Here is a 24511-nt window from a genome sequence, read left to right as displayed (position 1 = left end):
TTTCAAGAGAAAAGAATGAACATGCGACTTTTTCAAATGACAACATTATGACGGCGATAACTTCGGTTTTTTGAAACGTGGACAAGGAATTTAAGGATAAAAAAAACTACATGAACAAACTGACCATACTTTATCAAGGAAATTACGGAATCTTATTTGTCAAAAGGAAAATGGGCCATTTCCACCAACGAAAAAAAACTCGCTAAATGAAAGTAAAACTTCTAATTGTTGCTAAAGTTTTTGAAAGCTCACCAATGAATTTTGAAGGTTCACCAATGAATAAGGTGACCACATGTCCCGTATTTTCCAGGACAGTCCCGGTATTTTGTTTTTTTTGGCCGTCCCGACTTCTTGGCAGAAGTATCTAGGTTTTTCTCGTATTTTACACGAAACCGACTTGACTTTTTATTCTTTATTGAATTCAAAGATTATATTATCATTATATTATGATAATTACAACTATAAATGAGAATATTAATCTCCCACATTTGTCTTGGTGAACGTTGTTTTCGTGAAATTCATTTTAATCCACTGCAATTTGCAGTAACGCTTGATTTCCCGCCATTGTGATTTTTCCGTAATTTCAACAATATTTGGCAACTTTGTTCGGTTTTGGTGGCATTTCTGGCAATAATTGGCGATGTCCCGTATTTTTCCGTATTTGGAATCTCAATGTCCCGTATTTCTTTCGAAGAAATATGGTCAGCCTAATCATACATATTATCCGAATTTTTTTGTGGAAAGAAATAATTTTTCTACATAAAAAATCGATTATTGCAAATGTACGAATTTTATCACCAAAATTTTCGTCTCATGAAAAAATTTTATGCTAAAAAATAACAAAAAGAACTCTATCTCTCTATTTTTTATTCATTATCGCATGAGTTGCCTGAAATTTCGAGATCAGATAGCAGCACCAACAGTATGTAAATCAAGCCTCAGAATCTCTGTCGTCTGCTTCTTTCCAGGTCACTTGTTTTGGACATCTCCTTGTGTCCTGAAAAAATTACTGAACTGGAAGTTCGAACTTCCCGTTCTGTTTGTGGGCTTAGCTTGTAGGGAACCAAACAAACCGACTTCTTGTCTGTCGTCTGCTCATTAAAAGGTTCTTTGTTTTGGACGTCTCCTTATGCTCAAATAAAATAACCGAACTTATAGTTTAAATTTCCAGTTCAGTTTATGAGCTTTGTTCATAAGGAACGGAGCGGAATAAAGAATATAGTTTTTTTTTACTTTAAACTTCATCATCACCTCAATAGTCACTTTTAAATTTGAGATTAGATGGCAGCACATTACTATGAAGTGGAGTGTGGAAGAATTCACTTTTTACGATCTTACCTGTCGTCTGCTTGTGTGAAGATCCTTTGTTTTGGATGTCTCCTTGGGTCTTGAAAAAATTATCGAACTCGAAGTTTGATCTTTCAGGTCAGTTCATAAGCTTTGTTTATAAGGAACAAAGCTGAAACTTCGTCATCACCACATAAGTGAAGTTGACCATACGTCCCGTAGTTCCCTGGACAGTCCCAGTTTTTTCTTTTTTTGGCCATTTCGACTTCTGAACAAATGTCTCCCGGTTTTCCCCGTTTTTTACATGACGCCCACTTGGATTTTTATTCTTTATTGAAGTCAAAGATTGAAAAATTATTTTTCAACTCATAATTTATATTATGATAAATAATTACAACTATAAATAAGAACATTAATCTCCGTCATTTGTCTTGGTATATTTTATTTCGTGGATTTCATTTTAATCCACGGCAATTTGCAGTAACACTTCGTTTCCCGCCATTGCGATTTTTCCGTAATTTCAGCAATACTTGGCAACTTTGGTGTTATTCTTCGCGATAATTGGTGATGTCCCGTATTTGAAATCCTAATTTCCCGTTTTTCTTTCGAGGAAATATGGTCAGCCTACCAATGAAGCTTTTTTTGGATCACGTGATCTCTCATACAAGATTCATTGAAAGACTTATTATTTGTGGAGATGAAGATTACAAGGAAGAAAATTCATCTCTGCCCCCACGGGGACTCGAACCGCGGTCTTTCGCTTGCCGGACGAGTGCTCTACCATCTAAGCTATGGAAACAGACGAAATATTTCAACGTTGGAGCGTATATATATATATATGTTTAAAGACAAGGCCCCAACTAGGGAGGAGCATGCGGGTCTGGCGCAGGGCCGTCATTTCAACCTTTTCCGGGGGGGGCAAAGCACATGTATGTATGTATATATATATATTTGTATATTTTTGTGTACCATTTTTAGTGTATTTTCAAAAGCCAGGGGGAGGGGCAATGCCCTTCCCTGCCCCCACCCTAAATGACGGGCCTGGGGTCTGGTGCCCCGGTCACTGAACCAGAAGGGGCTCCGAATTCACCCTTTAACTGCTTCTTCTAGATGCAAGGTGTGCCAAAATTCCGGCTTGCCCGGTTGACAAAGTATCTAGTTGCGGCCCTGTTGAAAGGCTCCAACACTCGACGGCAGCAATCAACTAATAGCTCGTGAATGACATAGGCCACCAGATGGCCACATGCATATAGAAATGTCCTCTCCACTTGTTAATACGAGATTCTTTGAAAAACTGGTTGTGAAGATCACAAGGAAGAAAATTCATCTCTGCCTTCACGGAGGCGAAACATTCTATTTTTTTCCATACCTTAGAATTAGATGGTAGAACACTCGTCCGGCAAGCGAGAGACCGGGGGTCGAGTCCCCGTGGGGCAGAGATTAATTTTCTTCCTTGTAATCTTCATCCCCACAAATAACCAGTCTTTCAATGAATCTTGTATGAAGAAGTAGAGAGGACATTTCTATATAAGTGATGTCCCTTCAACCAAAATGGTTATGGAACATACAAACCGTATCCAAGATAGCCAACGTGGCGATTTCCACGGAAGTTCATAAAGGAAATAAATCTAGATGAAACACAGCCCCCCCCCCCCCCCCCCGCTTCCCGTCGTGCCAGAAATCTTGTTCGGAGGAGGACCACTTTCACATTTCTGGGGAGCCGAACCAAAGTGATATTATTACAATAGATTTGGCCATCTTTTCCCCTTTTTTCGATCATTTTATCACATTTCGGGGGGGGGGGGCAGACCCTCAAGTCCTCCCCCTTCGCTTAATGGAGTACAGTGAGTCGAAGGCAGACTATACAGCCTCTCCTTCCCCCCCCCCCGTTCACTATACACATCCTCCTCGATGATTCCCCCTTTCAAAGAACCTGTAGCCACTTAAGAAGTAACTGTGGCGTAAATTTGAAACTGTAAACGAGATGTAAAATACAGGGGCGTAGCCAGAAAGAGGACCAAAGTGATAGAACAATATATTTGGCCATCTTTTTCCCTTTTTTCGGTCATTTTCTCATATTTCGGGGGAAACTAGACCCCCCCAAGTTCCCCCCCCCCTCCGCCTCGCTACGCCCTTGGCAAAATTAATGTTTTTGAAATAACATACAGCAGACTGTCTAATTATAAAGCTGTTAGAATTCACAAGTTAGTAGGGAAGACTGTTATACCCTGGCACATTATTTTTCACAAACTTTTTTTCCTATTTTCAGAAAAAAATCAACAACGAAAAAAACAAATACAAGGAAAATACAACCCCCCCCCCCCCAAATGCATTTCTACACGCGATGGGTGTCGTCTCCAGGAGATATAAAATATCACCTGACCGAGGATCCCACTTGGACTGGTTACCAAATCTTAGCTCTCGGTTGCTCAGCGGAAAGAAAAAAATATGTCTGCCCAAGTCAAACGTTGTGACCAGAATGTTCTGAGCAGACGTATATTTTTCTTTCCACTGAACAACCGAGAGTATTGCCCCCCTCGCAATTATTAATGACAAGAAACCTTCCCCGCCCTTTAGTACGCGCTTGATTCCCGTATATAAAGGGATGATTGGCAACCATCAGCCTTTCTCCCCCAACGTTTTCTTCATGTCGATGCTTCTGTTTCCAGTGATTGGAATTCTACACCCTCATATCAACAGTTCCCACACTTGAACCCTTGCACTGCCATATTAATTTCGTGATGCAATGTCATTTAGATATGACTTCATAATTTTATTGCATTATTTCTCACTATGATAACATCGCTGATAATGCTGATTACGTTTAACAATTATCGTATCTTTTGAATCATAAATTCCTCATGGGATAATAAGGGCTCTGACTATTTGGCACGAAAGGGCTCTGAGCAAGTAGGGGGGGGGGAACTGTTGAACCTTGATCAGGGCAGGAACTACAGGAAGGGGGGGGGAGAGCAAGTGAACATGGTGGAAAAATTTGGGGGGGGGCAGTTTTAGGTAAGAACCAAGAACACGGTTATAAAATTATTGAATTTTAAAGTTGTGGGGTGACAAAATAATATTTTCCCCGGATGGCAAAAATCCTAGTTACGACCCTGACCTTGACCATAGTAAACCTTGAAACATCTGAAATAGTGTTAATACAGTAGTATTTGTTACAGTCTATCTGATATTTTTTGGAGTGTGAAAGAGTATAAGTGCAATACATGTCTTGCAACTGAGAGTGGTTCTAAATCATTTTTGTGACCTTGACAGTATTTTGCAAGTAGGCACGTTTTAGTAAAAAAATTTGTGCTCTTGTTTTTTCCGTGTTTCTTTACAACATTGCAAGTTTAGTGAACCATATTTAGTGAATGTAATCGTTGCAATCACCTGATGAAATATATACCAACCCAAGCACCAGGGCCGTCTTAAGAACGTCATGGGGCCCCGGACCAAGTGATTTTTCTGAGGCCCTACCTGGAAAATTCTCGAAAAATTCAACTACTCGTTTTTCTGAGGCCCCCGGGTTCGGACCCGGGGTCGGCCCATGCGTTAAGACGGCCCTGCCTGCTTGGTGAATAAAGTTATTGTTATTTCAACAAATGGTGGCACCGCTTGAAACAAAAAGATTGTGTACCTTGAAACGGTATAAAACATGAAATTTTTTTAGTTTACCTTCCAATACTGAACTTACTAGCTCTTCTTCTTTTGCATTCAAATACAACTTATGTATTAAATTTTAGTTCTATACCCCAGTAGCACACTGATAAAGAATGAAGTAGAGATTTCGATGCCGTTCGACGTTGTTACCAATATCGTTCGACGTAGAAATGGTATACATTTTTCGACGTAGTTCGACATAGAGAAATTTGGATTGTTTCAAAAGGGATTAATTATCGTACAAGATATTCTCCTTCTAACAGAGTAAAATACGTTCGATATTCATTCGACGTTCCGACGTCGGACCGGTGTCAGTACGATATCTTAAGGATATCGTTGTGCTAATACACTCTTCTTTCTCTTACCAAACACTTTAGTTACCCCATTTCTTCTCTTCCATTCACCGTTTATTATTTCCTGGTCAAATTTGTTGGAAAAAACTTTACAATGTAAGATGCGTCCAACAAAATCCGTTCTCTTAATAAGAGAATTTCCTCAGGAGTGGGAGGTGAGCAAAAATTTTATTCTTCATTAATGCCAGATATAGCAAATATTGACATCACGGGGATGCTGTACGTCTAACGAAAACAACTAGTATCAAAGGAACTGACAGAACTGAAGATTTAAAAATTAATTATGCACTTGATCTACATAAATACGTTTCTACCTGTATCGTTGTTACTTTTGTACAAACATACCTGGTGATTGAAAACTCAACGTATAAACTTTAAGGGGAGTTAAAACACACAAAAAAAAAAACCAACCCACAGAACAGAATCACATAGTAATGTATCACTGAAAAAAAATTCATAACTGTGGATGGTAAGAAATTTGAGTTGTGTTACGTGTACACGTACTGTCCTCGTGTAAAGTATCGCTAAATAAAGAGTTTTTCCACCCATTATTGGCTTGTCATTTGTGCACCTTCATTTATCCTCCAGCTGATCAGGTTGTGGTTTCCGGTGATACATACATTCCTATGTGATTCTGTTTTGTTTTTGTGTTTTCTTCTTCCCTTGAAAGTTTGTAGGCTACATTGAGTTTTGAATCACCCTGTATATTAATAATCTCATTTTCTGTCATTATTTTGATATTTTTTATTTTTATACATGATTTATATTTAAAATACTCGCAACTTTGTTCTATAGTAGGCCCAATACTTTGTTTTTTATTTTACTTATTTTTTTTTTTTTTTTTTGTCTTTGCAATTTAACCCTGTTTAAAGGTACAACAGTGTATGTTTCGGAATACAAAACCCTTGTTATAACTTGGAACATTTTTGCTTTTTCAAAAACCATATTTCATAATTACGGGAAGGTGATCATGAAAGGGAATTTAAATCCCACATGTGATGTGTGTTTCTGATACTAGGCCTACCAATAGGCGTACGCAGAATTTTCTCGAGAGGGGTTTCAGATTTTATAAAGAATTTACATGAACAGTTTGAAATGCTCTATATATACAGGGTGAATCCGACTTATTCTGCCAAACGAAAGGGGATTATAGACAAGCTCAAGTGGATCATGAAACACTCCCACCAACCCTGTCCAAGCTCAAACCGTTTTCTAGTTACGGTGGATAATCAATTGTTGGAAAAAAATGCGCCAATTCTCAAAAAACCAGAATTTGTGAAGTTTCGGAAAGATCTATACTCAAACTAAGCACATATTTGGAAAGAGCAGGAAAAATGCTTTAAGTTGATACCAATTTCATCGATATATCCGTTTTAATGGCGAGCTACAAGCACTAAAAGATTAGAGAAGTTCAAAATCGAATTGCCGCAAAAATTTTTAATTTCCAATTCCGGAAACAGCCTTCTAACTGCAATCGGTCAAATTTGCCAAAAACTTGTCCATTCGAACAGCTTACAATAAACCATATCGGTTTTCTGGTACAGGAGAAATTCAGTCGTTTGTTTGCAATACATAACTGAAATCAACGTTTGTCGAAATAAATATGGAACGAAAATTCGTAATTGGCGGTTGCAGATTCTGGCAACAATTTGGTTTTGCACGGAAAAATCCTATAAGGTGACATTACTTCTATCTACAGGGTATCCGTATTTTAATGCCCAGCTACAAGAGCTCTGAGATCGGTGAAGTGAAAAATTGGCACTAAAGATATAATAGACAGCGCACGCTATTCATAAAACTTGTCGAACGTGAAGAAAAGATAAGCAGTACTGTTGGGGAAAGAACAGGTTCTGCGCTATTACATTTGGCTCGTTTTCGCAGAACATGGTGATTTCGTGTTAATGCTAGGATGTTGTTGTAACGAAATTTCACTAGATCAAGTTGACGAAAACTTTCCTTCATTTGGTCAATGAATTTCATTCATTTTTTTGTAAAATATTTAGGGAATGTGGGATTCGAAAAAAAAAATCAATTCTATATAATATAAACAAATATTGAAAAACGAATTTTTTTTATTTTCCAAAAGGGATAATTCCTAATAATTTAAGACTTTTGAGTTTTTAAATCTTATTATATAACCTATCTCTTATATGCAGCCTATTTCATTTATATTTTTAAATATTCTCTTCTCATTCACTTTGCCACTTTTAATTTCGAAAATTTATTTCAACTAGGGGTTATTAAAACATAAAAATTATCTTCCAAGAACATTAAAATTACTCTAATCATACATTTATTTTGAGTATATAATTATAATACATCATATTATGTTATGTAATGTAACACATTCACACTCATACCATATATTCAGTCATGAAATATTTAAAGAATAAGTAAAAGTTTCATTTCCAACATTCCTGAAAAACCTTTTATAACCTTATCACAAAAAAATGTAAACACTTACATAATATTTCAGGAATAAAATGAATTTTTCAAGAAAATTGCAAAACCTCATCGTCAGTACTTTTCTAAATTATAAGAAATGAAATTTCGTGTAGCGTATATATGTAATGACTTAGAGTACGTAAATGTATGTTACATGTGACATATATGTGTAACCTCTTCGCTCCAGAAGTATACATATGTGAATCTTCATTTTTTTTTTTTTAGGCATTAAGTAGTTTTTAGAATGATTCTTTCTTCAAGTTAACATCTGAGGTACACATAGTGACTTCAGATCTTAACTCAGATGGTCCTAATAAAGATATTGACTGAAAATTAATTAATCAAAAATAAGACAGCACGTGTAAATCGTCATACGAATAGCCATAAGGAAAGCATTGCCAGCGAGATTCCCTGACCAGCCTTTTGACCGGAGTTACGTGACTCCGATCTTTGCTTCACATAGTAACCCCTCGCGCGCTCTCTATATTATTCTAACTCTGTGACCAAAACCTACTAAAATTACTTCGACGAACGCAGATTTGAGCAATGTATTGCAAACAAATGACAATTTCTCCTGAATTAGATGACCAATTTGGTTTATTCTAGGCTCTTTCGAAAGCTGGTAATTTGTCCGATTGTATCTAGAAGGGTGTTTGCGGAAATTAAAAACTTTGGTGGCAATTTGATTTTTAACTTTGCCAATCTTTCAGCGCTTGTAGTCCGCCATTAAAACCACATATTTAGATTTTAAATTGGTGTCACCTCTCTCTCTCTCTCTCTTATAGCATTTTTTCTGCTCTTTCCAAATGTGTGCTCAGTTTAGGTATAGGTCTTTAAAAAACTTCACAAATTCTGGTTTTTTTCAGACTTCACTCATTTTTTTTCCATAATCGATTATCCACCGTAACTCGAAAACGGTTTGAGATGGGACTGCGTTGGTGGGGTTGGGGTGTTTCACGATCCACTTGCGCTCGTCTATCTTTCCCCCCCCCCCTTTCGTTTGGGAGAATAGGTTGGATTCGCCCTATATATAATTATTTGTTCTATGTACTGTATATACAGGATGATTACTTAACAGCAGAAATCCTCAGTTATCTCGTCAAACTTGATCTGCTTGATTTCGGTCACTCCAAAATATCTCGGGTTCGTAACACGTTTTTATTTCCAATGTGGCAGTTATATGCGGATCAGGAAAATTTTAAAAATCATTTAAAAGGTTAATTCCCTTGCCGCATTTTACTGGCGAACTGTTGATCCTAGAGGCATCTTTCAATTAGAAAAAGTATCTAATTAACGTGTAGAGCTCACATATACGTCATTCATGTTGCAAGCGGTTGAATGGTTCTTAAAAAAAAATTAACTTTTATACGGACACCCTGCCTTCAAAAACCAAATTAGAAAGTTGTGTCCCTCCCCTTATTATGAGATCAACAAAATCAATTCTACTTTTCTAAGTGCAATATTCACTGAGATATTTGAATTCAAAAATTGGGAAGGAAAGCAAAACTGAACTTTTTTCCGATTTTTAAATCCCAATATCTCTGCGGATATTGTATTTAGAAAAGTGGTGTTTTTTGTGCCTCAGGAGAGACAGTGACACGACTTTCTAATTTGGCTTTTGACGACCGGGTGTCCGTATAAAAAGTTAATTTTTTTATTTCAATAATTAAACCCTTTGTATGACGTATCTGAGTCGTACACGTTATTTGGATACTTTTCTAATTCGAAGTATGCCTCTGGGATCGCCAGTAAAATGTGGCAAGAAAAATCAAGTAATTACCCTGTATAATCCTTTGGGGAAAAGGTAAAGGTCGTAAATAAATCCTTTCTAGAATTCTTCTTAAATTCTCGTTCTGTTTTTTATTTCTTTTGCGTATATGTGATATTGTTTATTATCATTGCCCGAAGAAATTCCAGGTATAAATAAAAAAACCATAAAAATATTTCGACCAATGCCATAAAGATAGTGTAGATCCTCCTGCAGTTTTTTTTTTTTTTTACAAATAAAAGCAAATCAAAACAGGATTCAGAAAAACTTCACGAAAGATTGAAAAAATTGAAATAGCCATCGAGAGCCATTTTTGTTGAACACGGTTCTGTTTCTGAACGATATATATGACAAATCTGGATTCATTTTTTTCGTTTGTGTGACACAAAAAACGTGAATACGCGAGCGCGCGTTCTATATATCATCTTTCAGACGAAACCGGATTTATCTTTGAAAAATTGGCAAACGAACTTGCAATCACACCATTGGCCGTTTTCTGAAAACTCACAGCTCCGATCTATTGCCAGTGAGGCAAATTATTACCGTTTTATCCTTGAAGAAAAGTAATTACGTAGGGATGTGTTCATGGCCCCATGGGGGGGGGGGGGGCTAAAAGGGGCAAGAGGACCCGAGACGATTCATACGCTTTTTTTTTTGCACGTTATAAAATCACTATTAAGGGCCCTATAAAGATCCCAGCTTAGGTTTTCTAATGCAGGATACGGCGTGCCATGGATGTGGTTTGTTGATTATTTCAACAAAAAGAAACGTGCACATATCTTGTGCTACATGAGATAAGTGCTGCCGCCTGTTATCTAAAAGCAAAAGCTGGCAGAAAAGTGAATGAATATATTTTTGAGTTGTTGTAGTAGTAGTTGTTGTTTCTAATTTCTAAGAATAAGTTTCTAATGTTATCAGATGTTTGAATACTTTTTTTTTAACTGGAACATGGCTTGCTTTATTCTTCGAAGCCAGGCGAACCAATTCCCAGCTGAGCACCCCCTCCCACACGTTGCTTTCGACTTCTTTTGAATAACGAATGCTAGGTAGACTGATCATATTTCGTCCAGAAAAAAATACGGAATATTGAGATCGATAATACGGGAAATTGCCAAAAATTATGCGAATTTGTCAATTATTGCTAAAATCGTAGAAACATTGCCAATGGCAAGAAAGGAAGCTACCGTTCTTGTCAATTAATATGCATTCTACGAAACAAAATTTCAACATATTAGATGAATACCCACATATTCATGATGATACTGTAATTTTATTATTAGGGCTCGGATTTCTGTCTTTGCATACTTTTTTTATTATTTTTTTGCATATTTCGCTATTTTTACGTGATAGAGCATATTTTCAAAATTGGCTAAAATTGGTAAATGCGGGAATTTTTTAGTGTGTGAGGGAAATTTTGAAAGTTTTTATCTAATAAAAATAATAATAATTATTATTTTTTTAATTTTGTGTTTTTTATAGCTAAATACACTACTTGGCTAGGTATTTTTACCTGTAGATGGCAGCACATTAGTTTTGAATTTGTAGGGAAAACGTTCAAAAGGGAAATTTTTATTAGTTAGTAAAACGAATTTCTGTTTATACAATAAGTAATGGTTAAAAATAGTTTAGACTGTGCATCAACACTTTTCATTATCATATTATTTTGTTATTTGAGATAGCAATGAAAAATTTTTAAGACATATTTTTCGTTTTATATGGCATATTACAGTTTTTCAAGAACAGCATAAATGCATATTTTATAGAGCATTTTTTTTTGGAGTTTTTAAAGCATAAAATCATAGCCCTAGCAATTTTCCTATTATAATTTGTAATTTGGGAAAATTCAATTCATTAAATATACGAGGAAAACCGGGACATTTTTCATGTAAAAATGTCGGTACGGTGAAAATTAAACAAAAAAATAAGGGTATGCATCGGGATATACTCGTATGGGTCACATGTTCGGAATATGCATGGTTTTGCACTCCCGACCAAGCGTTATGGCCATACGGGATTTAAGAGTGAACCGGGCGGTGCAAATCCTGCCAATAAAGCACCGGTTGGCAGGGCCGTCCGTCTTAAGAGCATCATGGGCCCCCGAGCCAAGTGATTTCATTGAGGCTTTATCTGGCGAATTCTCGAAAAATTCAACTACTTCTCATTTTTCTGAGCCCCCCGGGCCGTGTCCGGGTAGGCCCATGCGTTAAGACGGCTCTGGCTCTGCCAGTAGGGTGAGACAGGTCAGCAATTGAGTACCAATGGTTCGAGAGAGGTGCCACTCCCTTAATTTACCCCAGTTTGCCCATGTCTATGATACAGATCTTACACCATGAGGTGATCTCCGGGGTAAGCTCAAAAGTTTACTCCGTCCCATCCTTTTCATAGGATATGCGGTATTAATCCGTTGACCGGACGCCGCAACAGCAATCCAACCCACCACAAGAGGAGAGACACGACTTGTGTCTCAACTCACAAGCTTGTAATTGCAATCTCCGGGGTAAATATGGTCGGTTTACTTTATTCAAGGAAAGAATGATATTAAATCACGACATCATATCAATGCTGAACTATGTATATCGAAATGTGTATCGCCACAAACTATTTTTTAAATGAACTTGAATTTCAATATCTTTTGGCAAAAGATAACTTTCAATAATATTGACTTCAAAGAAAATAATCTCTGCAAATCGAAACATCAACATGATAATTGAATGGGGGGGGGGGGAACAATAAAATTGAAACAACGACATAAAATGTCGTTATCACGAGACATATGGCTCACGAAACTTGACGTTTTAGTAGACAATAAGCAGGAATCAAGTACATCTATGAGCCATCCTTGAATCGCAAAGCGACTTGGTATTGATAGCAAAGCTCCCTCTATCAAACGCATAAAGCTGAATAATTTCTTCAAATGGTAACCTTAAAACGCGTCTAAAAACTCCTTTCCAATAAAGAAAATGGCTGTCACATTTCACAACCTCATCTCGCACATCCAAAGACAATGTATCTTTATTATCTTTACTTTTATCTTTTTCAACCTCTTAATGGCTTTGGTGGCCATGTGACAAGTGCACTAACCATTATTGTTGCACTCAACGGGGAATTGTGTACGTACACTCAAGTTCAAGTGATCGAACAGGTTCACCTCCGAACAGGTGGGTCGTGTCAGAATTGTGTTATCGAGGGACCTAATGGCAAAACTCTCTCAACAATACAATGGGCCCTAGAGGACAAAGTGATTTTGTCGGGCTTTTCTCGCAAAAAATCATAGTATCAGGTCTCATTATCATGAAAGAACTCCGAATCGTTCCCGGGTGAGTCAAGGTGTTAAGACGACCCCTAACTTAGGGGGTCATTCAAGTATTACGTCAGCATCGGGGGGGGGGTTTCGGATTTGCTGACTTTTGGTGACAAGGGGGGAGGGGGTTTTGAAGGTTGCTTACGTCATCAACCACCCTTTTTGAAGGTATGAAATATCCTAAGCTGCTGACGAAATTTTGCTGACAAGGGGGGGGGGTCAAAAATGGCTAAAAAATCTGCTTATGTAATACTTGAATGGTCCCTTACCAAGTGCAGCAAAGAGATACGAGTTCCAAGAATAGTGTCTAGGACCAAAAAAATGCATAGGGATGGGGGAAAAGATGTCCGCACAAACTTAAAGAGTAAGAAGAAAGAGAAAATGGCCGGGGGGGGGGGATCTGAAATGTAAGGGCGTGTAATTGTAATGTGGGGATGATCCCTCCGCAGGGGAGGGAAAAAAAAGAGAAACTGGTCAATCAGCAGATAGCGAAAATCAGCACATCGAAGTGAAAACAAACAGGATTGTTCAAGTCGTGCATCCCGTTATAAGTGACCTCTTTCTTTTCTCTGTCTCGCTGCTCGAGTATGTAAAACAAAACAATACAATTGTTTTCGTCACTAGTCTCTATTATGCATTCCTGTAGCTCGTGGACACCTGACTATGTGTTCGGCCTAAGAGTGCATGTTTGTGAACGTCGGTGCAGCCAAATCTATCTTTCAGATCAACAGAGGCAGATTTATGGTTTTTCCGTCTGTGGGCTGCACAAATCTTGTCGCTGTTCACCCATTATAGTCTAATTTCTTGACCAATTAATGGTCAAAATTGCGCCCTGGGCTATAGCCAAATCCTCCTAGAAGTAGTATCTAGGAGGCTTTGCTATAGCTCGTTTGGTCCCCCCCCCCCTCCGTATGCATGTAACTCTTTTTCTCCCTCACACGCTTTCACACCCTCTAGGTCATTCTTTTGGTCAATAACATGCTTACACACTCTTTTGGTGACACTCCCATGCTTATACACTTTTTATGTCTCCGTTTTTGCCACTTTCATGCATACACTCTCTCTAGGTCTCTTTCAGTCACTCCCACGCTTACACACTCTCCGGGTCACTCTTTTGATCACCCTCTCTCCGGGCCATTATTTTGGCCATTCACACATTCACAATTTCTTTTGCTCACTCATACAACTGCACACTCTCTAGATCAGTCTTTTCGTCTTACACTGTGATGGAAAACACTCTAGGTCAGTGTTTCTCCAACTTTTGTTATGTTGCGGAACCCTATAGTGAAGATTAATGCACCGCGGACCCCCTGGGGTGCCAATTAATGATACGTGTAACTAGCGTAGCTCTCCGTTAAATCCAGATATTTCGATGAAATAGGTGTCACTTTAAAGGATTTTTTTGCTCTTATGAAATATGTGCTTAATTTGCGTGTAGATCTCTCAGAAATTTCACAAGTTTGGGTTTGTTTAAAGTTGACGCATTTTTTTACCATAATTGATTGTCCACCATAACTCGAAAATAAAACTCGTTCGAGATAGGACGTTGTTGGTAGGGTGTTTCATATGTTGTGACTTGTGCTTGTCTATCACCCTCTTTCGTTTGGCAGAACAAGTCACATTCACCCAGGGGGTGAACTATCTCTGCGGTCCTTAGCCGAAAAAAAGTAGTTAAGCCCCGATTTGTCCTTAGATAGCCAGTAGTTCGACTTTTCGGTACTATCTTATAGTTAAGCTCATGGAACGTCTCACGAATGTTATCTTATATGTAATATAATCGAATGTTATCGCATGTAACGTCTTATTTGGCGAGACAGCATGGCCCTAGCCCAGGTCTCAGACTCTAACATGGCCCTCAAAGTAATTGAAGGTATATTTATTAACACACAAATAAAATTTTGAATTTATAAATTAGGCTTAACCACGTACCCCCCCCCCCCCTCACCACCACCACAGCTACTATCTTCCCTACTCGTTTCTAGGTTCTTGGTGAAGTGGACCAAACTGTTATAGCAGCGTTTCCAAATCTGTGTGCCGCAGCATAATGGAGTATCATGAGATTTATTAGGGGGTGCCTCGAGATCACTCACATAGCCAGAAAATTTTCGGGTGAAGGGCATTGGCGAGGTGCGGTTTTGGATTGAAGAAGGCCAAGCAAGAATTGATACCCCCCCCCCCTTTCCCTACAACTAAGGTCAAAAGTTTTTTGTTCCTTAGTGGATACACGTATTTTAAATTTGGAGACCCTTAATTATCTCGCCCAGAGCTAATTCTCACTTGTCCATGTAGAGATCAGGTCCAGCAGTGATGTCTTTTAAAGGATAGGCATCTGTTTTATCTATTCGACGCATTTGATCTAATACACGAACAGTCCATATAGAATCCAACGGATCGCCAAGGGACAATCAAATTTAAAAACACTTACTGGTGGCTGTGATATCCTTTACAACAGAATCGGAATATTCCAGATACAAACGAAAGACACTTTTCAAAAACAAAGAACGAGGGACTCGTTTCTGAGTTCACTTGAACTTGTAAAACACGCACAGATGCTGCAGCTTCGAATCACCGCAATAAAATAATAAAAAAATATATGTTGCTTATCAGTTAATAATACGGAATATATTGAGAAAAAAAAGGGTCCCAAAGAGGAAGGTATATCTATCTACTGTTTGCATTTATATCAGTTAGCGTGTCACGAGGCGTACAACACCTTATCAACACTTTTTTTTTTTTTGCCTGACGTCGGGTATTAAAAATAAAATAAACTGATGGGAAAAATAGAGAAGCGTTTCCTTTTTCAATATTTTCTGCACCTTCCTTCCTGTAGTTCACCTGTTGCTCACGCGTTGGGCACACAATGAGCGGAATCGCGATTGGGAATTCGTATAATTCTATCAAATACGGTTACTCGCTATAACCTAAAGTGGAACTTCATAATAATTGAAAATAGAGAAAAAAAATCTTTTTCAAATACCTTTTTACAACGAATTGACTTTTCACGTATTTTCCGCGCAAACATGGCTTAGGGCCCTTTCACACGGAGCGGATGCGGATGCGGGTCCGGAAGAAGTTTTAACAATTGGAATATACTGCGCCTTTCAGACGAGCCGAAAAATCTCCGCACCTAGGAAATGTTCATGCGGGTCCGGACGTCGTCCGCATGTGTCAAAACCTAAGTGCGGGCTCCGCATCCGCACATAGAAGTTTTGACAATAGGTTTATTCGGAGCTATTCAGACGATGCGGATGCGGAGCGAATTCGTCCGCATCTTTGGCTACTTTTTGAAGGTGATTTTTCACGGAATTTTTTTAATTATTTGCCATAAATACCCTTAAAAACACCATATGATGGTCCCTGCTCATTAATATAATGCACCTACATACGTGTATCCCTTCGTTTCCTTCTGAGATTGAGATATAGCAACTTCAACTGCCTTTTGTCCATATTTCACAATTTTATACAATAAAACCTGCCAACAACGGCCACTGACGGGACCAAAATTATAAGCCGTTCTGTTCATTATGAATATTTAATTGACTACATACTTTAATAACTTTTAAATTTAATTTAAAAATTTTAATTTTTTTCTTTTTAAATTTTTAAAATTATTTAATAAATATTTATATCTGACATATTATTTTAAATATTTGTTATTTTTTTTAATTTTTAATCTGTTAATTTTTTTAAACTTAAAAAAAAATACTTTTATTAAACAACGTTATCCACGTACGGTGTTCACTCAGGGCCGGATTAAGACGTTTGAAGACCCTAGCGCTTGAATATTTTTGGTGGTTCCCTCGATACCTACAAGTATATTTTACTCAATATTTAGTCTATAAACTTAAAAAAATGAAATTTTATATTTCAGAAGTGACTAATCTAAGGATGGGATTTCACTCTAAAAGGTTTATGAAAGTTATTTTATAAAACTTGAAAAAAGCAACTAATAAATTGCAAGTGCAACCAATAAATATATTAGTTGCTTTTTTAAAAGAATTATTATAAAATTTTTATAGTGTAATCCATACTTGAGGCCGGGATTATACTATAAGGTTTTGTAAAAGATCTTTTATAAAAGTTGAAAAATTCAACCAATAGGCGCATCGTTTGCATTCAAGCAAATGCAACCGGTGATCTTAATGGTTGAATTTTTCACGTTTTATCAAAGAGCTTTTACAAAACTTTTATAGTGTAATCCCGGCCTAAGACAGAATTGTGATGTGAATATTTCTAAGCACAGACATTTTGAAAGTCCAAACCCCTCCCTTTTTTTATACTTGCAAATTCTTTGATATTTGCTGAATTTTTTTTTTTTTTTTGGAACATCGAATGTTTTGGATGTTTTTGGAATTTTCTTTCATATTTTTCCGAAAAGACAGATTTTTTTTCAAAATTTTTTGAAAATATTTTAAGATATTTTCTCCCATCGATTACTTGTGAGGATCGGAATGGAGGCATCTTTAGGCTCAATGATAAAAACCACCAAAGAATGCCTCTAGGCTGCCTATGGGCACTGAATCAGGGGTGAAGGAGAAAAATAATTACAAAAATTGCGAAAAAACAGTTTTTATGCACGAATTTCGAACTAAAGATGCGGGCGATTCGTCCGCATCTTCAGCGCTCGTTTGAAAGGGTATGCGGACCCGCGTCCGCATCCGCATCCGCTCCGTGTGAAAGGGGCCTTAGGAAACGAAAGAGCAATCATGCAATCGGCATCGATTGGAATAAGGGCAGGTGGTGTGGAGTTAGGATTCGGGATTTCCCATGTTGAAAGTTCTAACTTGCCTAACTTTTTTTAGGCCGTTTGACAAAAAAAAATGGTAAATCTCTTTGAAATGGCATCGTCATCGCTTTCAGATTATTACAGCTGTAAGTATCACTCTTTATATCACAACAAGTTTGAGCACAAAGCGCTTTGTCATTCATTTTTTGGAGTCAATCTAAGTTCGAATGGTAGCAGTTACTTTAGAAATAGGTTAAAAATAAGTGCCTTGAGTGAAAAAAAAAATTAATAATAAATAAAATTTTTATCTAAAATAGTAGTTGAAAGCATCGGAGGAGATAGACGTGAAAGTCTGGGGGGGGGGGGGGGCATGATGATGAAGATGTCAATTCATATATACGCATATACATTAGATCAGTAGGCTTTACTTTGACGTTCATCCCCCCCCCCCTCCCGTTTCTCCGCTCATGGTTGAAAGCTGCCCAGATCAAAGTTGAATTGTAATACATTCGGAGGAACTCTGCCCAATCAATAAAGACCATTCATTTTTCGTTCAACGAATTTAAACAGGCGGCACATACACCGAAAAAGAACGTCCCGGGATCTCGGTCCATGTCACTATAATGGAAGAAAAAAAATTGAAAAAAAAACATGATGCCGCGTCATGGAAGATCGCAGAATGAAGGTGCGTGAGATAACTGATGTTGTGGGCATTTCGAAAGAACGGGTTCACAGTATTATCCATGAGAAATCAAAAAGGAAAAAGCTTTGAGCAAGGTGGGTGCCGGCGGCACCGTGCCGCGATTGCTGATTATTGGACAAAATCGAACGTAAAAGACATTTCAAAAGAAAATTTGTCAATATTGGCTCATAACCCTAAAAACTTTCGGCTTTGATTTTTAATTGTGGGTGAAACATGGACTCGTCACACCATACATAAAAGTGAGAACAACAGCAGTGAATAGAGCGTGGTGAAACGGTACGAAACCAGGCAAAGATTGTTTTGTCTGCTGGAAAAGTGACGGCCACAATTTTTGGTACTCTCAAGATATATCGGCTATATAGACTACTTTCAGAAGGGTCAGACAATGATTGGAAAAAATTTTGCCAAACTTCTGGGAAATTTGAAAGAACAGATGCAGATTAAACGGCCAAGATTGATGCACAAAAAAGTACTGTTTCACCAAGATCCCGTCTCACAGATTCAACATTGCAATGGTCACGTCACGTGAATTAGGCTTTGTACCAATCTCTCATACACAAAATTCTTCAGATTTGGACGAAGGAAATCCTTTTTTTTCTACGCCAACATTATATCACGTGACCGCCGTCAGGTCTCCACGGGGATATTTTGTTCTGTTTTCTATGGTAGTCTCGACTTGCGAGATGGAAGATAAGCTATGAATATTGATGATTGTGTATTCAGTGCTTTAGAGTGGTTCTTTCTTAGACTATTCTGGAGCGTCGCAGGTAAACGTTGTCATAGCAGGGAGCAACGGATAGCAAAAGTTCAAATCGGAAAATCGTTGGCAATCGTTGTAAAATAGTATCTTCGAGTTGCACTTATGACTGTTCAAAGGAGAACTCATAACGTTTCAAAAATATGTAATAAACGTAAAATGTTTCCATGTATTCCCATTTTAATTGGGTTGCTGTATTTTGGTAATGTATGACATCCATATTTGTTATGGACATCTTTTTCTCAGCCGCATCGTTCGGCATTTTGCCTGTTGTGGTGTTGTATTTTGTATTCAAATATAAATGAGGTATTAAAACTTGCTACTGCAAGGAAAGTCCATAAAACTCGTGTTTTCAAGCGTGATAAGTCAATCAGATACCTCATGTTTTCCAAATAAAATTTGTCTAATTTATAATATATAAACTATATCATAGGGGCCGGAACCTAGAGACTGAGACCATTTGAACCCCACAATAAATTTTGTCAGGGGGCTGAGCCCCTCCAATAATTTCTGAAAAAACAATGTAATGCACTCTCCCTCATCTGCGTGCGCGCTCAAGTCCCGTATATACGGGACGACCAACAACTTTCAGCCCTCCCAATGTTTTCTTCACGTCGGTGCTTCTGGACTATATTACTTAATTGATTAAATACGCATTTTTTCAGAAGAAATTATAATTAATCAGCAATTGATGTGAAAAACAGACAAAAAATAAATGGTGATACCGAAAATAACGGATTGCAGTTCAATTTTTTCTTTTTAGAAATTGACATTTCTATTCTTTTAGTCATTTAATTTCATTCAGACATATTAATTGCACAATAAATCGTTTTCCTTGAGACCACTTTTACGGTTTTTTTTAACAGTATATTTCGCTTAATTTATGTAAGTTAAATAATGTGTTAGTTAAATAATTAGTTTAAGGTAAGGTAGAGAGAAACGCCGCTTCTCTCTCTCAAAACTTGTTTGTTTTTAATTTTTTGAGCACCAAATTTTTACTTACAGAGATTACAATACAAATACTCAAGATATTTGAAGCCTAAAAAGTACAATTTGTCCATTTTTTTAATTTATGTTTTGGGCTGTATGAAGTAAAATACAGTGTAATACTGTACAGAAACAACTTTATAGGGGGGCATGTAGGGACGTGGGAGGGTTATTAATTAGGTTTAAAAGAATTGAAGAAATAAATGAAAAAATTCAACGAAAAATAGTTTTTCCCGCAAACAAAACATTTTTTCGAAATTGGCGAGTGTATATGATGAACAAAACTTTTTTTATTATATAAACAAATCACAAAACACAAACATATACACAAATACAAACATACATATAGATACAAACGCTTTGTGACTCCAAGGGACTTCAGTAAGTTCACTATGTTTTAGCCAAAAGGAAAGTATTTTTTATGTAAGTTTTTATAACGTTTGAAAAATACAAGGAAAGTGTAAGAATTCTCAGCATTTTTCTACGTTGAAAATTCTTTAATTTCACTTGTATTTGGAATTGGTGAAATAGAACCAACAACATATTCAACACTCACTGTGAATTTTATAAAAGCCCAAAACTTCGAACACGTTGAATTCAAATAATAGTTGATTGATTGATTGTTTAATTACTTAATATAACGTGGTTTCGAAAATTCCTCAGACGGCCATCGCGGAACATCTCTGTGGAAGCACTTTGAAAAACACCGAACTGTCCTTTCATTGATGGATGGTAAAATTAGAGAAAAATAAGTGAATTTGTTGTCTCCAAATTAGAGACAACAGCCAACCACGGTAGCTCTTTTGCCGGCAGTGACGTGAATAATGATGGTGTGCTCCGCGTGAAAGAAATCAATGGACTTGTGTGTATATGTGTATGTCCCACGCCTCCATTATATACCTATAAGATCTGCTACGTATATGTCACTTCTTTTGTGTTTTTTTTTTAAAGCGGGTTTTTGGATTAGTGGGATTTTAAAATTTAGATAGTGTAATCATTTGTGTGCTTATGTATGCGTATGCTTTTTGAAGTGGCAAAACTGCCTTACGACAATTTTGTTATTGATAAAGTTGGGTTGGAAAATGAGGTACCTATAGATGGTCGCCTTAGGTTTGTTGCTGAAGAGAACTTGTTATCTAGGCTGTGGCAAGAAACCCTCCTTTTTTTAGCATAGCCATTTCAAAGATCACTTGAGAAAGAAAAATATGTCCTTAGGATCCGAGAAAACAAGTTATGGCCCTGGTTACAATTTCCCCATTACAGGGTTAAGAACCCCGATTCAATTGAATCTGGGGTTTTAACCCCTACATTAAACCCCCCCCCCCCATATTTCACTAAATCTCAAGTGCCAAAATTTCACTCAATCACAGTATCATAAAGCTCAACTGAACATCTACAGGGTCTATAGAACTTCTGACGCACTTTTTCTTAAAAACCAGGGATGTTTTATCATGAAGCATTTATTCAATGATGTCTTCAGAGGTGTCCCGACACATTAACTAACTGGATCCTAAACCGTTCGGAATATTCTCAGAATTCAACTAGTCATTTCAGTCACATATCATACGCATTTTGGTGAGATAAAAATGAATGCAGTGTTCACGAATTTATTATGTCAAGGTGAGTGAAATCGATTGTGTAACGCGACCCTGAAGAGATATCGATCTATAATCTCTCGGCGGCTTCCTTTCAAAGACGACGATAAAAAGATAGGGCAATGGATATATATAAGCATTACTCACTAATTAAAATACCACTCATGTGATAATGACCAATGCCGATTACGTTATGGTCAGTCACAGAGGCAGATTCATGGTTTTGCCTCCTGTGGGCTGGACAAATTTTACAACCCTTCTCCAATTCTAGTCGAATTTTCTGGACCACTGGGATTTGTATGTGGGGGGGGGGGGGGATTAACGTGGTTCCGTTGCCCCTTTAATGTAAAATTCAAACAGTATTCTTGTTCGTCCCCAAAATTTGCCTCTCGAAGTAGTTGCACTCTTCGCCCCCCCCCCCCACGCTAGTCAGGACCGTCTTAAGAGTATCATGGGCCCCCCGGGCCAAGTGGTTTTGGTTCTCCGGAGGCCTTACATAGTAAATTATAGAAAATTTCAACCAGATCTCATTTTTTGTGAGGCTCCTCTTCTCTTAAGGTGGGCCCATGCGTTAAGACGGCACTGCCCCCAGTTCTGGCCCTGTACGAGACCATCCGTGGATCCTTGGGCGATATGTCAGTCAGGAGCGGTAACTATATTGCGTAATAAGGAAACTGTTATTTTCCGAATATTTTTGCTGAGATGAACTCGGAAAGAAAAGTCATCACGTCTCCGCCGGAACTCGAACCCAGGCCCTCTTGCATACCGGGCAAGCATGCTACCATCTACACCATCCACCCACACAAGAGGGCCTGGGTTCGAGTCCCGGCGGAGACGTGATGACTTTTCTTTCCGAGTTCACCTCAGCAAAAATATCCGGAAAATAACTGTTTCCCTTGATATCTGGGGATGAGAAAAAGCCATCTATCTCATCCTATATTGCGTTAAGTTCGTTTGCCAAATAATAACGGGATTCCTTCACTGTACGAATTTTCCATAATTTTCGTAGATTTTTCTCATATTATTCGACTTTTGAGAGGGTCATCATCAACATAGTTCAACTCTAGCTCCACGTTTTCCTAGGACAGGGTTCCGGGTTCTTATGGGACAAAACATTAGTCAATGCTTTAGTTATTTCTTTCATTAATTATTGAATTAATTCTTTCATTAATGCTAAAATCATTTCTTTCATTAATTCAAAAATCATTTCTTTCATTAATTCAAAAATCATTTCTTTCATTAATTCTAAAATCATTTCTTTCATTAATTCTAAAATCATTTCTTTCATTAATTCTGAAATTGATATTTCCACCAATTTCAGAATATATGTATACATGTATTATGTTATGTAGGTCTATGTCTTTTTGTACAATTACTCCCCCCCAACACAATATTTTTTAACCCTTACAGCGGCAATCCCGAGACACATCGGCAACCCGAAATAACTCGGATTCTTAAAACGCTCTTATTCCGGCAACTCTGAGCCCAAATACCGTTGTAAGTTTTCTTTTCCTGATAACATGTTTTCTTCCCCCCTACCCCGTCCTGTTCAACCGGCAGTGTGGGTGGGGTCAACTTTTCTTCAAAGTCTGATAATGGAAGGGAAGAGACACGCGATATTGTCCTTTCCCCTTCAAGCTACTATAACATGGAGCTTACAGCATAAATAAAAGAAAACTAGTTTTTCCTTGTTTAATTTTTATCATTTTTTATTTGGGGTGGGGGAGCATTTATTATGCTCCGCAATCGGAAAAAATATTATTCTTGAAAATAGTTGGCAATTTCTAGAAGGTTTTAGTGATTTCCACTGTGGCAGTACAATGCGGATCGGGGAATTTTTAAAAGCAGCTTAAAGAGTTAATTAAGGGGAATCAAGGAGGTAGGACAGGACGATCTCTCTGGAAAAGAGTTTCGAAACTTTACTATTTGAGAAAGCACGAGGTCCCCCAGTTGCGGTAGTAGTGGGAAGAAAAAATTCAAATCAAATGATTTTTAAATGAAACAAGGTTGCAGCGCATTGATCAGGAAAAAAATCTATATAATATAAAAAATCAGCTACCGCCGGGCTTCACGTCCCTTTAAGAAGTTCCGTTTTCGTTAAGCACTTAAACGGAAATGGCTCTATGCTCTCTCTCTCTCTCATAGATCCACTTCGTAAATGAGAACCGACGATAGTTGTGTATGCAGCTGTCTTTTACGTTCGATAAAAGTGGATCTGTAGCATTTGGTGAAAAGCGACAAGTATATAACAAGCATTCGCAACGTGGTAGCGTGGCCGAGTGGTCTAAGGCGCTGGTTTTAGGCACCAGTCTCGTTGAGGCGTGGGTTCGAATCCCACCGCTGCCAAATTTTTCCACTCTTGTTGGCTTCTCGTTTTTTTTGGTAATTAAATGCATCAATCCTGCGAACGCACTTATTTTATCAATAACCAAAGTAAAGCTAGCTTCAACCAATTCTTAAACAATACCTGAGCAGGCCTTACCCTGCAGGCCTGGAACTTCGGCAGGTGTGAAAAGTGCGCTCGCACCGGGCCGCAATTTAAAAAAAAAAAAAAACCTCTCCTTTGTGCGCGGGCAGCTATCGATGCTGACGTAATACTTGAATGACCTTGAATTGCTTAAAATCTGCATCCCCTCCTATTGGAGTTACCAATAGTGCGCACAAGGTGAATGTTCGTAGTTCTTTCTTCCGGTGCTTCGACTCGATGTTTTACAGTATAGCCTCTAGCACGCACATAGCTGAATAACGACTGATCCATAGCATATCCGACCTTTGTGTCTACAGGCCTTAGTATAATTTTTTTGTGTGGGTAGTGGCACGACCACCTAGGTTATATAGGAGGTCGTGGTAGTGGGCACGATATCCAAATTTATTGTCAAAAAGTGATAATATAGCTGTTACCATTGTAGCATAGCAGCTTTTTTTAGTG

General features: G+C 37.8%; 1 protein-coding gene and 1 non-coding gene across 3 annotated transcripts in view; one reads left to right on the top strand and one right to left on the bottom strand.

Annotated features, from left to right (window-relative positions):
• LOC149081095 (phospholipid-transporting ATPase ABCA1-like) overlaps positions 1-15371 on the bottom strand; it is a 113865-nt gene extending 98494 nt beyond the window's left edge. For both annotated transcript variants that reach the window (XM_089237877.1, XM_089237876.1), the window contains exon 1: positions 15240-15371. The gene's annotated coding sequence lies outside the window, so the exon portion shown is untranslated. The remainder of the gene's footprint in view (positions 1-15239) is intronic.
• Positions 15372-23847: 8476 nt separating this feature from the next.
• On the top strand, positions 23848-23928 carry TRNAL-UAG (transfer RNA leucine (anticodon UAG)). Its single transcript has one exon. It is a non-coding gene; the product is annotated as a tRNA-Leu (tRNA).
• Positions 23929-24511: the final 583 nt, after the last annotated feature.

This window comes from Pholcus phalangioides, unplaced genomic scaffold (genome assembly GCF_987345545.1).
Source record: "Pholcus phalangioides strain wild (caught in Gottingen) unplaced genomic scaffold, Ppha-v1.0 ptg000010l_1, whole genome shotgun sequence".
NCBI lineage: Eukaryota > Metazoa > Arthropoda > Arachnida > Araneae > Pholcidae > Pholcus > Pholcus phalangioides.
This window is presented reverse-complemented; position numbering and strand designations above follow the sequence as displayed.